This window comes from Falco peregrinus, chromosome 2 (assembly GCF_023634155.1).
Source record: "Falco peregrinus isolate bFalPer1 chromosome 2, bFalPer1.pri, whole genome shotgun sequence".
Taxonomy (NCBI): Eukaryota; Metazoa; Chordata; class Aves; order Falconiformes; family Falconidae; genus Falco; species Falco peregrinus.
In genome coordinates this window covers 72,186,501-72,201,615 of record NC_073722.1, presented here as the reverse complement: position 1 = coordinate 72,201,615, position 15,115 = coordinate 72,186,501, and the positions used below count along the sequence as shown (strand labels likewise).

Sequence of the window (15,115 nt, the reverse complement as noted above, 5' to 3'; positions counted from 1 at the left end):
CCAGCTATACGTAACTACACACAATATGTGACACCATAAACCAGTTGGAGATTTCCCCAACAGTGAAATCTGCCTCAAATACCTCCTTCCTTCTGCATAGCTGTATGGGAATCATCATGCCCCAGGTAGCTATGCAAGCATACAGATGGGTTTTAGTTATAGAACTGATTAACAATTATATATATGCATGTATTTCCATTTTATAACCAATGCCATTTGGATGTTTGCCTGTTTGTGTATTGTATCTTTGCAGTAAGGGGGGGGGGGGGGGGAGGAAGAAGGGTAAGGGGAACAAGGGCCTCAAGGGTCCTGTATATTGAATATTGAACTAATTAGTAGTAAAGTAATATCACTAAGCGGTGGGTTCTCTAGCAATCCCTCAGTATCCAGTATAGCAGAGATTTCAGTTTGTAACTTCTTAATTAATTTCTTAGCATTTTTTAATTTTTAATTTATAAATAAAAAATTCTTGCTGGTGACTGAATTTAAAGTACACCTACAGTCAGAATACTAGATGTTTTGCTAGAAGCATGTTTTTATATTTTTCTGTCTGCAAAATCAATATAGGTATGGCAGAGCAAGCTGTATTCCTTTGTCTACTGTATAATAGAGTTGGCTGGAAGACAGCAGTCCCTTTTCACAACAGCCCTTGAGATTTTAAAATTTGTTTTCCTTTTGTTTTCTTGGTTTTAAAACTAAAATTACTTTTGAAGTTTTGAGGAAAAAATGAATTGCTTCAGAGGTCAGTTTGTACGCTTTCCTAATAGTTACGAAAGTTATATGAGAAAAAAAATAAATAAGTGAGTCCACAATTGATTTACTTCTGCAATACTTTACCACTGGTAAGAACTCTCCTCAGATCACAGGCTGTGGTTCATTCAATATATTTAATAACTTTAAAGTCTGTAAGGACCCAAATAGATTTAATCCGTAAACCTATTCTACAGCATACCATACTATTTCCTCCAATGAATTTCAACTCATTCCTCACAAAATAATCAAAGGAAACTCATGATTTCCAGTGTTGATACATGTTCCAGTCAAACTGTCCATTGTTTTCAAAAGATATAAGTTTTTCTAAAAAAAGGGGGAAAAACAACCTGGCTGGGAGGCATAATGGAGTACCATTTGAGTAGAAAGCTATTTTAATCTATTCATTTCATCTTTTTCACTTTCCTTTGATCTGTTTTCCTTTAAATTAACATATTCTCAAATATGGCAAGTGGTCCTCTTCAAGACAAAGTGTTTTGGCTCTTTAAAAATGTGGTTACAGACCTTCAAATAGATTTTCAGCAGGGGAGAAGATAGTAATTGCATCCTGTCCCCTCTCACCTGAGCCATTCAGTCTATTGGCAATAGCGATTTTTCAGTAAGGATCTGCAAAGCAGAAGGTTGACTGGCTTTATCTCCTGCTACCGGCTGTCACCTTTTGTTGTTGCGTTGGCCTTCCTGCTTGCTGTCTCAACACCAAGAAGGAAAGCTTACAATGCAACATGCGGGCAACCCCCTTGCAGTCACTATTGCTGACATGTAATACATGGACTCCCAGCACGCAATTCAGATCTGTGGCTCTGGCACAGCAGCACGGCCATGAATTCTGTACAGTCATGCAACTTTTCCAAGGAGTCCAAAACCTGCAATACATTGATGTATTTTTAATACTATTTTGTATGAATTTACATGGTTAACATATCTGCTGTTTCCTCTCATCCTTTGCAAAGGAAGAAAATAAACAAATCCTTGGTTTCTGGAAGTCGAAAAGGAGGGCTGATGGCTGGCTGTACGGCTCTGTGTAGCCAGAGTGAATTGTCCTGCAGGTATATTGAAAATGTCTTATTCAGAAACGATCATCAGTGATTGCTGATGGACTTTTTTGATAAGTCATGTATATATTCCAAATTCAATGCCATGCTGAGACCTTCTTGGTGCAAAACTATGGAAATTGTTCCCTTGGCTCATCACAAGTGATGTATTTGCAGTAGCTGCACAGTGGCAGTAATACTGCCTGTTTCTGAACAAAAGAAAAGCCTCCATTGGGACCCTGCTTCTCCTTGCGTTCTTACCTCTGCAAAGGAGAGGTGTTTGCATGAGTAAGTCCATCCACATACATTATCTGAGGGAACGAAGGACCCAAGTCTTGTATGTTTAATATTAAAAAAAAAAAAAAAAAAAGACTCTCTGGTTTCTACCTCAGCCTACAGGCTGTAGGTGCAAACCTTTATTAGTCCTGTACATTTTTTAATCCCTTGAGTCTTCATCGGTCTTGTACTGTAGAATGCAGAGAGGAAATCTGGATTTCTTCTTATGTCCTTGATACTTGAGTAGAAAAGCACAGTATAAAGAAACATGGCTAAACACCTTGTTACAGGATGCTTTGTCTCAGAGGAAAAGCATGGGTAGTTGAGTGTCTTACAGGAAGGTTTAAGGGTTGTTTTTTTTTTTTTAATGCTTTGTGCAGGATATATATATATGTAATGTTATTATATATTGATTGTAGCTAAAGATCAAGATATAATGATTCACAATTTTATAGCCTGCCATAAGCAGAAGACAAGCTTGATGTGCTTGAAGTAGTTTGTGTTGCTAAGGATATATTGTATGGTTGTAGTCCAACTGAGCGATGATCAAGGAATGAATAACTGAAGCCATGTTATTATTCATCAGATAGGAGTCCCTTGCCAACTGGAGATAGAAATCATAATTCATAAAGGCTGCCATGTGAGAATTTAGCTTCAGGAATCTAAATAGGCACAAACTGAAATAATAAGTGGTTGGTATTCACTGTCTATGACGAGACACTTTGAATCCAAATTCTTTGAAATATTTTCTTATGCCCAGCAATAAGATCTTCTTCTTATCCTCATCTGCTATTGTCCACCTTTCAGCTCAGTTGTGATGATTACGAAGTTGAGACTTTCTAGTGAAAAATAGTAGAAACTTGAGGTCTATAGCAAAAGCTAGGATTAAAGCAGTCAAATGAAAAACTAATTTGAACTTCAAAAAGTTTTACATGGCTGACTTTTATCCTTCTGGCCATTAGGCACCAACCCAGTGCTCTGCTCTAAGGCCTTGTTGGTCTGTGATTCCTTCATAGCTGGGAGAGAGGGGTAAGGAAGTTACCTCCACAAAGTATCTGAGAGCTTAGGTAAGGCAAATTGCCACAAAGGTCTCTGTGTCTCCCTCTCTGCTTCACTCCGATCAGGGGGTGTCAATAGTGAGGAGGACAGAAGGGCTATGGTTATCCGTGTGACCGAGTCCTGTGTCTCACCAATGGCTAAGGAATCAAGCTACTGCCATAATACTACATATTAGTATTTCTTAACAAAATGATATTCTACTTTCAGGTTTAATAGATCCTTTCATATTTTCTTCTATCTGGGGACTTAGGGAGAGGGATGTGCTACTTGCTGCAGGGCTGTTGTGTTCCAAGGGTAAAATTGTGTTTATAGGAGCTCTTGGAGCAGAAGGGTCAAAGGTTGAAGGAAGTGGTGTGAGCACAATTCAAAATATCTAGGAACAAAAAAGAGAATAGAACAGGCATATTTTAGGATTTGTCTCTTCTAACAGGCATACTTATCTATGTAGACTAAACAAGGTTAGGCTGGTGAGATCATTCGATACTTTGCAGAAACATATCAGGACAAGCCTATTCACAGGCCAGGGCTGTCTTTAGCTCATTCTGTGGTTTTAATCTTGTTGCCTAAATGCTGATAAGGAAAAAAACCACCCCAAACCCAAGCACTGTAAGTAATTCACACCAGCATCCCTGTAGTTGCATGTCTTTACAGCAGTCTAGCGTAGATACTGAAGCAGATCTGCATCTTTGAGTACCTGCTGTGGCTGCCAGCCTTGTGCTGGGGACAACTCTGAATAGCTGGAAGCCCAGGGATGTGGCTTCCTCCCCTCAGTCTGTTTTACTGGTTCCTGCATCAGTTAAATCATCCACTGCTGCTGGGTCTGACTAATTCTCCATTGCTATGTATCTTTTGCAGTCGCTTACTGCCGTGCAGTAACCCTGAATGCTAACCTTGTTTATTATGTGAGTGTAAGAGACTTAAATAAGTAAGCATCATTTCTTTTCTCTTTCCTGAAGTATAGTTCCTCTTGTCCTCTTGCGCTTTACCTTCTGTGACCAAGCATAAGAAGAGGCATAAGGGTGATTTTTGTTGCAAGCCTACATTTCCTTTGCTCTCTGGCTCTACAAAGCACTCACAGCATCTCAGGGACGAGTTGTGCTTTGCATTTATAATTTCTGTCACTTTACTGAATCCAAAATGTAAGTGGCACTGAAAATTGGCTGCTTCTGGTTAGGTTAGTAATTCCCTTTCAAAGTGAAAACCGATTGTAAAGTGGTATTCTCCAGACTTGCCCAAAGTCTGGGGTTTTTCTCTCTGTTTGCCACTGTTGTGGATCAGACAATAACTTGTAGGAGAGCTAAGGAAGACCTCTGTTTTAGACTATGGGATTTTTCCAGTCAACTGGATGAACTTATGAAGGACAGATAGGCCTGATCTCTTTTATTTGTGTGTGTCTAGGGGACTCGGTGCTTTGAAGTAAGCAGATTTCCATCAAGGATGAGTTCAGTCCTGCTGGTTTCTTTCCCTGTATGACAGAATATATATTTATAATTATGCTTGTATCTGTAATAAAAACACTTATTTAAATAAGAGAAAGGGGAATGAGTGACAGTAGGTGTTAAGACCACAGAGTGAGTGACTAGACAAAGGCTAGTGGTTCAGAAGCCCTGCTGAGCCAGCGCCTGCAGAACGCATGCTGCCAAACAGTGCCGGCTGTGGCTGCTTGCTGTGGACCACTGATCCATTGGATGAACAAGGCTCAAATCAAAGAATAGGAGACAAGCCATGTCCTTTCTGTTTTCAACCCCTTTCTTACCCATTACCCACCCCCTGCCTTTCCGCTAACATACATGCAGACGTACACACATGATCATTCATCCTTCTCACTGTGTTTCATTTCCAATGAGACTGATGAGGAAAAGAAGCCTTTTTTAAGATGTTCACTGCTAACATATCAGATGTTCATACAGAAACAAAACAAAAATAACTGTATATATTTCAGGATTTGTTTTTTCTACAATAGTTTGGTGGTCTTTCATGTCCTGAAGCACAGTAACAAAGAAATATGCAGGTACCTCTTTAGCTGCAATGCTAACTGTGAGTGACTTTCAGCGCAAGAACATTTTGAAACTTGAATTGGTAACTGCTGCTTCAGAGACAGGTAACTCTGATGGATTATGGCATAACACAGCTATGCAACATTTGAACACAAGTCTAAGTGAGCTAAGGCACATATATTGGTCTGTATTTACTCAATGATAAAGAAAATCTACTTCTGGCATCAATGTACTTTTCAGCCATGTAACTGAAAGTGTTACCAAAGAAAACCATTGTGTAAATGGCCTAATAGCATCTCTGTTTAGGATTTTATGCTGTATGGCACTGCTGGTGGGGAATGTTAACCTTAGTGCTGTGCACAAGGTGGAATGCCTAAATCCAGTGCAGCTCTGTGTTTTCTCAAAATTTCAGAAGCATTTGAACCTGTAAGTGTCTTAAAATCAATTTTAAATGTTACTAGATTTTTTTCTGATCAATATTATCAGGATTATGGCTAAACACAGGAGTAACTTCTGATATTCCTATCATCATATGTCAATTGGAATGGACTGTGCTACAGTGGTGCTATTTATGTCTGTTTCAAAAGAAAAAACAGTGAAATGCATTTTAAAAAAAATTACGTGTAGGACAGAAATTCAGTCTATCTAATGTCAGGGTGAGATTGCACTGACTGTTTACACTCTTCCTATGAAGGAGAACAATGAAAATTAAGACAGGCAAGCAGTTAATTAAAGTTAAAGATTATTCAGGATATGCTACATTATGTTTTGTTGGTCTTGAATTTCACGTGATGTGAATCAAGTGAAGGTTAGGTTTCAGGGTCAGAGGCAATAATATTTCTCCAAAGAGCTGTGTTATGTTCAGACCATGATTCAAAGCCAGACTCCTCTTGCCACAGACCTGATTTAGAAAGCCCGGGCTGAATTTGTGATCATGTAAAAGGGGTTTGCATCTGTGCTTCTGTTCTGCAGAGCTCAACTTTTCATAGTGGTATGGAGAAAAAGGGAGAAAAAAAAACCTTAAGTGTTCCTTATCAGCAGAAAAGCAAGGACTGTGTAACATATGGTTATGTGAGAGACGGTCCCTTAATAACAATCCACATTTCAAAATTTATATTTGCTTCTGGCAAGAAGTTCAAAAACTGCACTCTAGTGTCTCTAAGTTACAAGTAACACTGGTTTTGGCCATGACTTTCAAGGGCTTTGAAGGACTTTTAAGCTGTGTCAGGATCTCCAGAAGGGGCGGGGGGGTGGAGTTCATAATCTTCAGACTAAGAAACTAAGCCACTTCTTTAGACTCCAAGATTTCTTTCAGCTTGGAAGGGTGTGATCATGGGGAAGTCACTATCTTTTAAGTTTCTCAGATTTCATAACTGGAGAGGGGGATCTTTGCCTTCCATGTTAAAGTCCTTTGAGGCAGTTGAGCAAAAATAGTATATCACAACGAACTTATTATTTTGATAAACATTTACAGTTTTTAGAAGATTTGAATCGGTGACCGAACTGATAGCAGTACATTTCTTAAAAGAAATGTAAATTGTATTTCACTTATAATGTGATGCTTAATTACACTGCTTATCTTCCTTGAAACATTTCACAGTAACGTACGTTTAAAATGCAATGTCCACTAGAAAGGAAGATTGATCCAGGAAATACTAATGATACCCACTTCAACTAGCTATTAAATACTACTGGAACGTGTCACATTAAGAAGCCACTTGCTCAATGTGCCCCATCCCACCACGGATTGGTCATGATTAACCAGGATGACCTTGCAAGAACCACAAATGGTCTGTCAGTTCATGTTCTTCATTGTTAAGAACACAAAGGTTGCTCTGCAAAGTGTTTGCAACCTCTAGCAGCACAGCTAGGGAGGAATAAATCACTTTGGGCTGGTTTCCAAAGTTGCACTGGAGTCACAGAATGCATTTTCATTTTTAGGACACTGTTACTGAAGTATTATTTGGACAACAAATTGGCTTAACTCTATTACCTTTAATGAGTTCAAATGCATGTAAGTCATACTTGCAGGGGGGTGTGGGATGGTGGGAATCCAATAGTTCTCTAGTTGTGAGAGCTGAGAAAGCATTGATTTTTTTGTCCTACCCAGTGACCTTCTGACCTTTTACTTTTCCCTTTCTCAGTAACACTTCTTGACTGGGGCAGCTGTGATGGAGAGGCCCATGTCTGATAGCCCAGGGGCAGAAGGGCACTGTCTTTCTCTCTGAGGCTCAGCCCTTGGTTAGTTGATGACCCTGGATAAATCACATGTCCTCTCGGAGCACCACCATTTCTCCCTACAAATTAGAGGCAATAATGCTTTCCTACACTGACTGGTAGACAAAAAGTTTGTATTTCATTAGCAAGGAGTGCTTAAGGGCACATTGATTCATGCAGTATGGGAGGAGCATTTGCATACAGTGGAGGATATCCTCCCATCAATATCCATCCATGGCTGCTTCTCACAGTACAGAAGGAAATACATATGAAAAGTCTGGATGAAATAGAAGCTAAGCCTAATGCATTTATAGAGAATTGTTAGAAGAAAGGAGGGTGCCGCATTTTTTTCCCAGCACTGTGCAGACTATTCTATAATGGTTTACACTGAGAAAAATAAAGTTTGTAGTAACTGTATAGTTTGGATAAATGTATGTTCTGTATCTCTCTCAGAGAAGTAGTCCTTTATGTCATTCATGTCTTTTTAATATGCATATGAATTATACTATAGGTTTTTCTTTTTCGCCACATCCTTGTACTTCAGAAGTGTGTTTGAAGTGCTTTTCTCCCTTGAGAAGCAAGTAAGCTAGCTGGCCATGTACATTATTGAAAAATATCAGAAGTGCAATTCATCCACCAAACAGGCTTCTGTGTCTCTCTAGTGAAGACTTTTTACAGTTGTCTTGCTCAGAAGTTATTCTGGTTTATATTCTTTTGCCCACTGCATTGGGGAGAAGATGATAATACATTTAATGTGTAGAGTTGTTTTTCCACCTCTAGGACTACAGTTCACATCCAACTTGACCCTCTCAAGTGCTATCACTGAAACAGATGGAGATGAGGCTTGGGTGAGCATAAATCTGAACAATTACAAGGATGGCTTTTAGCAATTTGAACTCAATAGACAAAGAAGACAAAATATACATGAGTAATGGGACCCATGCTGAGCACATTTTTCTGGGGAAACCGGTATGCACACAGGAAAGAGGAAGGGGTAGAAAGGTTTTCAGAAAACTGACAGATTGGACTAGCACATGTTTTCAGAGGAGCATGGAGTGATGGGTAGGTAACAGGGTTTCCTGTCCTGCATTACATCTAAAATCAAAAGAGACCACACATATGCTTTGCTGTGTGTTGCTTCTGATGATTACAGTGCAGCGTTCAGATTAATAAAACTTAAAGGTGTAGGGGGACCAAGACAGTGGTTTGTTTGACGTTGATAATGTGCAGCTGTGGCCTTGCTTTGACGATGTACAGCTGTGATCCTGCAGCAAAGTGGTTAAATAACTTTGAGGGAGTGTGGGAGAAAACCTGGAAGAAGCAGAGACAAAGAGTGTGGTCTGGCCTCTGGAGGATGGGAAAATAGTGTGGACGCTAGAGTTTGACTAATGGTAAGCTTTTGGCAGCGCGTGTACAGAGTGTAAACTTACAGAAGCTGTGGCTACTGAATAGTAAAGGTCTTTGCTTCAGAATCCTTGCAAAGTCCGTGCCTTGTACACCACATAAAGGTACTTGAAAAAGACACAAAGGAGTTCAGAAATGAGCTACTGAGGTTAGGGAGCAAAACAGGACATCTTTGAGGTACTTGGGGTTCTCGGGGCAGCTGCTGTTCTTATCTCTGAGAATTTCAGAGTAATGTTCAAAGCCTGAACGCCAATGGCTTTGATAAACGTGGTTATCCTTGAATATGTAGAATTATTACTATTTACTCCACAACTCATCTACCAGTTCCTTGTGATCTTTCATGAGTATTAGTCAAAAGTTAAGTGGTTGAATCTGTGTAGTTAATTTTCTTTTTTCCTAATATCTTTGCCAGTAAAGAGACTTCTGCAAGTATTCTTTAAAACTGCAACATTGTGTTCTGTGAGCTTTAAGAAGTCCAGCTGAGTTTATAAAGGAAGCTGAGGAAGGTTTAATGTTGTTTGCTTTAAATACCTTCAAATATTTGCTACCTGCCCCAGGTAGCATTTTAGCTTTCATTTAGAGGTTTTTTTTTTTTTTTTTTTTTTTTTTAATTTGCCGCAGATAGCTTTTTTATCTCCTACCCCACCCTACCCCAGCTGACTTACTCAGGTTTCAGCTTTTCAGACTTTAATTGGTGATGTTAGCAATTTGCTTTTTTTTTTTTTTTTTATCCCATATATGCACTTCTTTATTAATCTTTAAATTGTGTTTTGAATGCTGGCATAATTAGTTCAGTAGATACCAGGTGAGATAAGTTGAAACAGCTATTCAGTCAAGGTGAAAAAAAAATAGCTTGAGGGGGTTGTGTGTGTGTGTGTGTTGGTTGGGTGCTTTTATTTTTCCTCCCAGATATTTTTCAGTTGCACCCTAAAGATAGCATTTTGGTTCTTAATGACAGTTCCTGAGCCTTCTCATGCAGCTGTGGAGCTGGCAGTCTGGCAAAGGTCTCCCATGTGAGGATGTGGTTGAATTCTTGGACTGGCCAACCCAGACAGCTGTGCAGGATGGTGCTGATCCATAGGCACAGTTATATGCCCTTACTAGCAGGTTGCAGTTGGTGGTGAGAAAGCACTTTGGAAACAGATTTGGAACAAGGATTAGGGACATCACTGATAGAGAAGAAAGAACAGGAAGCTTTCTTTTTGAAGTGCTATGACACCCGGTAGTCCACAATTTGTTGTTTGAGTTATAAAATATGTGTAAAAAGGACAATTTATTAGACATTAACCTTCAAGGCAGTAATTATGAAGTAAAATAAACAGGAAAAAAAATCTATGCATGAGCTTTAATTTTTTTAACAGAAGATAGTAACTTCACTTGGAACAGAATTTCGTGACAACTAATTCACCTGAGCATATAGAGGCTCACATTTCAGAAGAGGTTGATGAAGTCAGGGGCTTAAAAAAGAATGTATTAAATTGATTTTAAAGAATCCCTTAAACATCTTTTGTTAATCTCAGTTTAAAATGTCATAAACTACCTGAAACTGTTAGTTTTCCTTAATTTTTATATAGAAATGGTCTGAGCTTGAAGCCACCCATCTAAACAGTGGGAAAATTCAAAACTGCAATAGATTTTAACAAATCTATAGGAAAAATGATGTTCATTCTATTTATTTGTGTACAGCCAGATTTTCATAGATGTTGGTTTACATGGCTTTCAGTCTGTAGGCCCACTTTGAGAAATTCATAAGCATTATCCCAAAGAGCACTAGTTTGATCATTAAAATTAATGTAGTATTATGTTATTACATTAAATTAGTGTAAAATTTAAAGTCATTTAAGGTATGGGTTTTTTTTTCCCTCTGACTCCACTTGTATCTGAAAGGAAGTAAAGTTTTCTGAAAGTCATTCAAATTGTTCTTAGTTAAGAGAAAACAAACAAACAAATGAGCACACTGCAGGCAATCTGGAGCAATTAATATGAGAGCTGTCAGGGGGGTATATTATAATAAGATGAACTGACAATGCTGTTCAAGGGCTAAACCTGAAGTTTCCACTCCAAAGAGGAAAATGACATTTATGCTGATTACAACTTCCTTTTCAATTACAGCTTTCTTTTGTGAAAGATTAATTATTTTCTTTTGTGGTTAGATGAGGAAAAGAACCCCTCCATGTTCTTTTCCTTGAAGGAGCTAGCTTAGGACTTTAAATTATGGTGGCTGAAAAATTAGGGAAAAATAGAAAATTCACAACAAACACCAACCAGCTGCTTCTGCTGTATATTTAATATGTACAGTTCTATTAGACTGGTTTATTAATACATCTGCAGGTATTCTGCAACAGGGGCCAGATGGCACAGGAGATGGATAATGGCATAAAAAGGGTTGCAAGTAGCAATCTCTTGCAGGTAAGAAATCTCCAAATGATGTTGCCTTCTGATGTCTATTCAGCAACCAGCCTGAATGACTCAAGAGAGAGGGTTTCATTCCAGCGCGTGGTCCTGTACCACCAAAACTGCAGTGAATTATTCTCCCATATGAGCAGGAAAAAAACCCAAACATGTAGAAGTGGTGACAGGTAATTAGGCAAGCGCTGTCTACACATTAGCAATGATGCTCCTTGGTAGGATTGTGCCGGACATTTGTTTTATTTTGGGAAGTAAAAAAAAAAGACAAAATCCAGCAGCTGACTCTGTAGATGGGAGTGGATCTGTGTCAGCAGCGGGGTCCTGGGCTCTGAAACATGCACACAGTGGGCTTCCAAAAGGTGGCATCAAGGGCTACGCTGATTCGTACACACAGCAGTATAGCAGGCTGTGTTTTTAAACTTACATGACTGACTCTATCTTCCTGAATTGTAAACTGAAGTTCATTCTTAAGGAAATCCTTTTATCTTTTTTTTTTTTTTTTTTAAACCCAGTCAACAAATATTAGGGGGAAATAAGGGAAATAAGTGCCAGGCTTTGTGCTTGTTTCTCTACTTTTATCTTCTAAAAGTTTAGAAGTAGTTTGTTGTTTTGAATTTATGAGCTATGGAAACTGGTATTATTAGGTGACAGCAGGCAAAAAATTGAGAAGTTATAGTACTGCAGTCTTAATAAAGCTGGTATAAAATGATTTATACAGATGCAATACAGACATGATCCTGTTTTCTCTGTCTGATGGGGCCATAAGAAAAATCACAGTGAGATTCATCATATGACCAAACCTGCAAAAACTCAGTTTAATGGTCAGAGCGTACTGTAGGTGTATTTGTCCAGAAACCTCACCTGTGTGTGGATATTACCTTGTCACTCAGGCTAAGATAACATAGTCATAATACAATATACGCTTTGCATCAGACCCCTTGCATCACTTTGGGTTTCAAGCATCAAACATAAAATTAATGAATCCTGTCTCTCAGGCCACAGGAAGGCAACTCTTTGTCTTTAATCCTTTGAACTGCTTTTGGAATTAAAGGAATGATACTACCTGTACTGTAGGGTTGCACTTGAAAACCTTTTCTGATGTCAGCTAGCTCAGGTGTACCATGTAACTCAGGTTACCACGTAACTGCGTGAGTATGTGTGTGAAAGGGTATTAAGCACAGCACGAATACAGACTGTACACTGCTTTGTACCCAGATGAACAGGGATGCTGCTGCCTGACATTGCCCTGTTGTAAGTCTGGGGGTGTGCTTGGACAAGCTGTTGAGGGTGGTCTAGGGAGGTATCTCTGACGCCAAGGTAAGTGTTTCTCTGGTATCTCTGTCTCTTGTAACACTAAGTTTATTTGTACCTTGCAGCTTAGTTTGTAATAAATCACTCTGATGGCCATTCATAACAACAGTGGCCTGTTGCTTTTCTTCAAATTCAAATAATCCCCCCGTCTCCCCACTTTTCAAGGCATCTGTTGAAACTTAAACTCCTTCTCCCCAAATGCTAATATATATGGCTGTCAAAATAAACAGAGTCCCTATCAATGAATTATTGTTTTGGAATTTGTGTACATGCAGGCTCTCGGTGTATTTTTTAATTATTATTTATTTGTTTGTAAAGCTCTGCCTCATGCTATGATGTTGCTAGTCCTGTAGATAGAAAAGACTTCAAACAGGAGCAGGGACAGGTCTGAGTAAATCCAAAAGTAAAAGGAAAAAGTAATCAGCAACAGCTATATGTGTGTAATTCTTGAGAATGATTCTGTAAAAGCACATTAGCCTTGCACTGTGAAAGCATAGGAACCATTTGTTTGCATGTGTGTGTGTCAGCTGATGTACACTTGTGAAGTCAGTGATGTTAAAAGACAGAAATAAAAGCCCGATCCTTAACTGGTGTAAATAGATTCACCACCTTAGCTTTCTCATACCTAAAGCAGTTTACACTTGCTGAGGTTTTGACTCAATGTAATATTAAGTCCAAACATCTATAAAAATAAAACATGTAGAAAGAGTAAATATAAATTAAGACCTGTGTTACATAATGAGGTTTAAATCTTCATTATTCCATGGAAAAAGATAGTTTGACCTGAAAATAAAATCTTACTGGAAAAGGTGGCTATAAAACTTATTGTTAATATGACCAGACAGTAAGAACTGTTTAGTGAAACATGAGCTGAAGGACTTGGGGAGGTAAAAGTATTTATTTTACATCTAAAATTACATCCTGTAAGAATTCAGATGGAAGAATCGGATTTGCAGTGTTAAATCTGAATCCAACAAGAATCTGTTTCTACTATCCAGTGACTTATAACTTGATCTGCTCAAGCAGATAAGTAATTGCCATATCTTAAAATAAGTATTTTATTTATTTAGCGTGCTTTCAGGCTGTCAGAAGTGCTACAGCTAGATGTGAAACAACATCTACCACAAATAGGAGAAAGCAGTGCAAGAAAGTCCTTGGCTAAGATTGTGAATATTTGCCTTTACAAGATAAGGGTCCAATCAAATGCCTTACTAGCAGAAGAATATCTACAACTTCATAAATCAATCATAAATTCATGTTATAATTGCTACTACTATTCTTCATGCTAGGTGTTCTACCTATAAAGAGTTCTCTAGCTGCCTGTTTAATGTCCCCTGGCTCATTGTAGATGTTAATTTTTTTATCATGTTAGCTCTTTTGGTCATGTACTTCAGATTCCCTTGATTTTTCCCTTTTAAGGAAGTTCTATTACGTACTTTCCATCTCTCTCTTAGCATTACTTATCTTCATGACACATCTCTTTTAATCTGCCCCAAAATTCACTCTTGCTTTTTGCTATATATCTACTCACTGTTCATACATGGTAATGCCTCATTCTTCCACTCATGTGTTACTCACTCAGTCACTTTTAATGCATAGGAGGAAGAAAGGCTTTCCACGCCGCCTGCTGTCAAGTGCATTTAAGGGACTGTATTCATAGCAGAGAGTAAATGCTATGTCTGGGGGCAATTAACTGCACTAGTGAAGCAGAGGAGTTCCCTGACTGCAGGGTCCACATAAGCATAAACCTTCCAAGAGCTGAGAAATTCTCATCTTTTGCTGGAGCCACAGGGAGCTGAAAGGCTCTGAATGCTTTGCAGGAGCACATCATGAAATTTATGGAGAAGCCAAAAAATATTTCATAAGGATGACTTTATGGAATGTTACTCTTGCCTTGTAGGGGCCTGCAGGTTTTATGGTGCTGCCTTGTTCAATGCAATACCATTGTCAACATGGGAAGAGCCTCGGCAAATCATTAGTTAAGAGACAAAAATGGAAAAAGCTTTATTGAGACCTAGATTTTGCTGATTTCTTTCATGCCGTGTTACAGCAATGGCACTGCTGTACCCGTCAGTCATGAATAACCAAACCAACCAACACATAACCGTGGCAGTGGGAGCACTATTAGATGTAGACAGATGTACTAATAATCTTGCCCCTTCTTTTAGTGCATGGGTTGAGGTGATTGTTTGTTATGCAAATAGGGGGAATTGCATCTCAAAGTGTGATTTTTGTAGACTGAATTGGTTAATAAGCTAATTGGTGTGCATACTAAAGAGGATTTGTAAGGTATTTACACATGTACAATGGATGATTTTCAATCTTTTATCAACTTGGCTGCAATAAAGAAAATCAATTAAATGAAATAAAATGCCATGTACTAGGGATTAGTGCTTGCAGAGATTTCACTGCAATAAAAATTTTCTAATAAGAAAAGCCTAAACTGATAGACTTGAGGGTTTGGGGTTTTTTTTGTCTTAACTAACTGGCTTACATATTATCAGATGTGTTTCAGTTAATTTAAATGTTCCACTTGTGTGTTCATATCCCCATCTACTACTGTGTTCACCGAAAAAAGAAATCCATGTGCTAATCCAGAACAAAACTGTAATCCTTTAAATTACATTGAAATCTTGAAAA

At 38.5% G+C, this 15,115-nt stretch overlaps 1 long non-coding RNA gene across 1 annotated transcript in view; it reads right to left on the bottom strand.

Annotated features, from left to right (window-relative positions):
* Positions 1-420: 420 nt before the first annotated feature.
* LOC114010825 (uncharacterized) overlaps positions 421-15,115 on the bottom strand; it is a 54,372-nt gene continuing 39,677 nt past the window's right edge. Inside the window, exon 3 of the long non-coding RNA XR_003552497.2 lies at positions 421-3,510. This is a non-coding gene — a long non-coding RNA (uncharacterized LOC114010825). The remainder of the gene's footprint in view (positions 3,511-15,115) is intronic.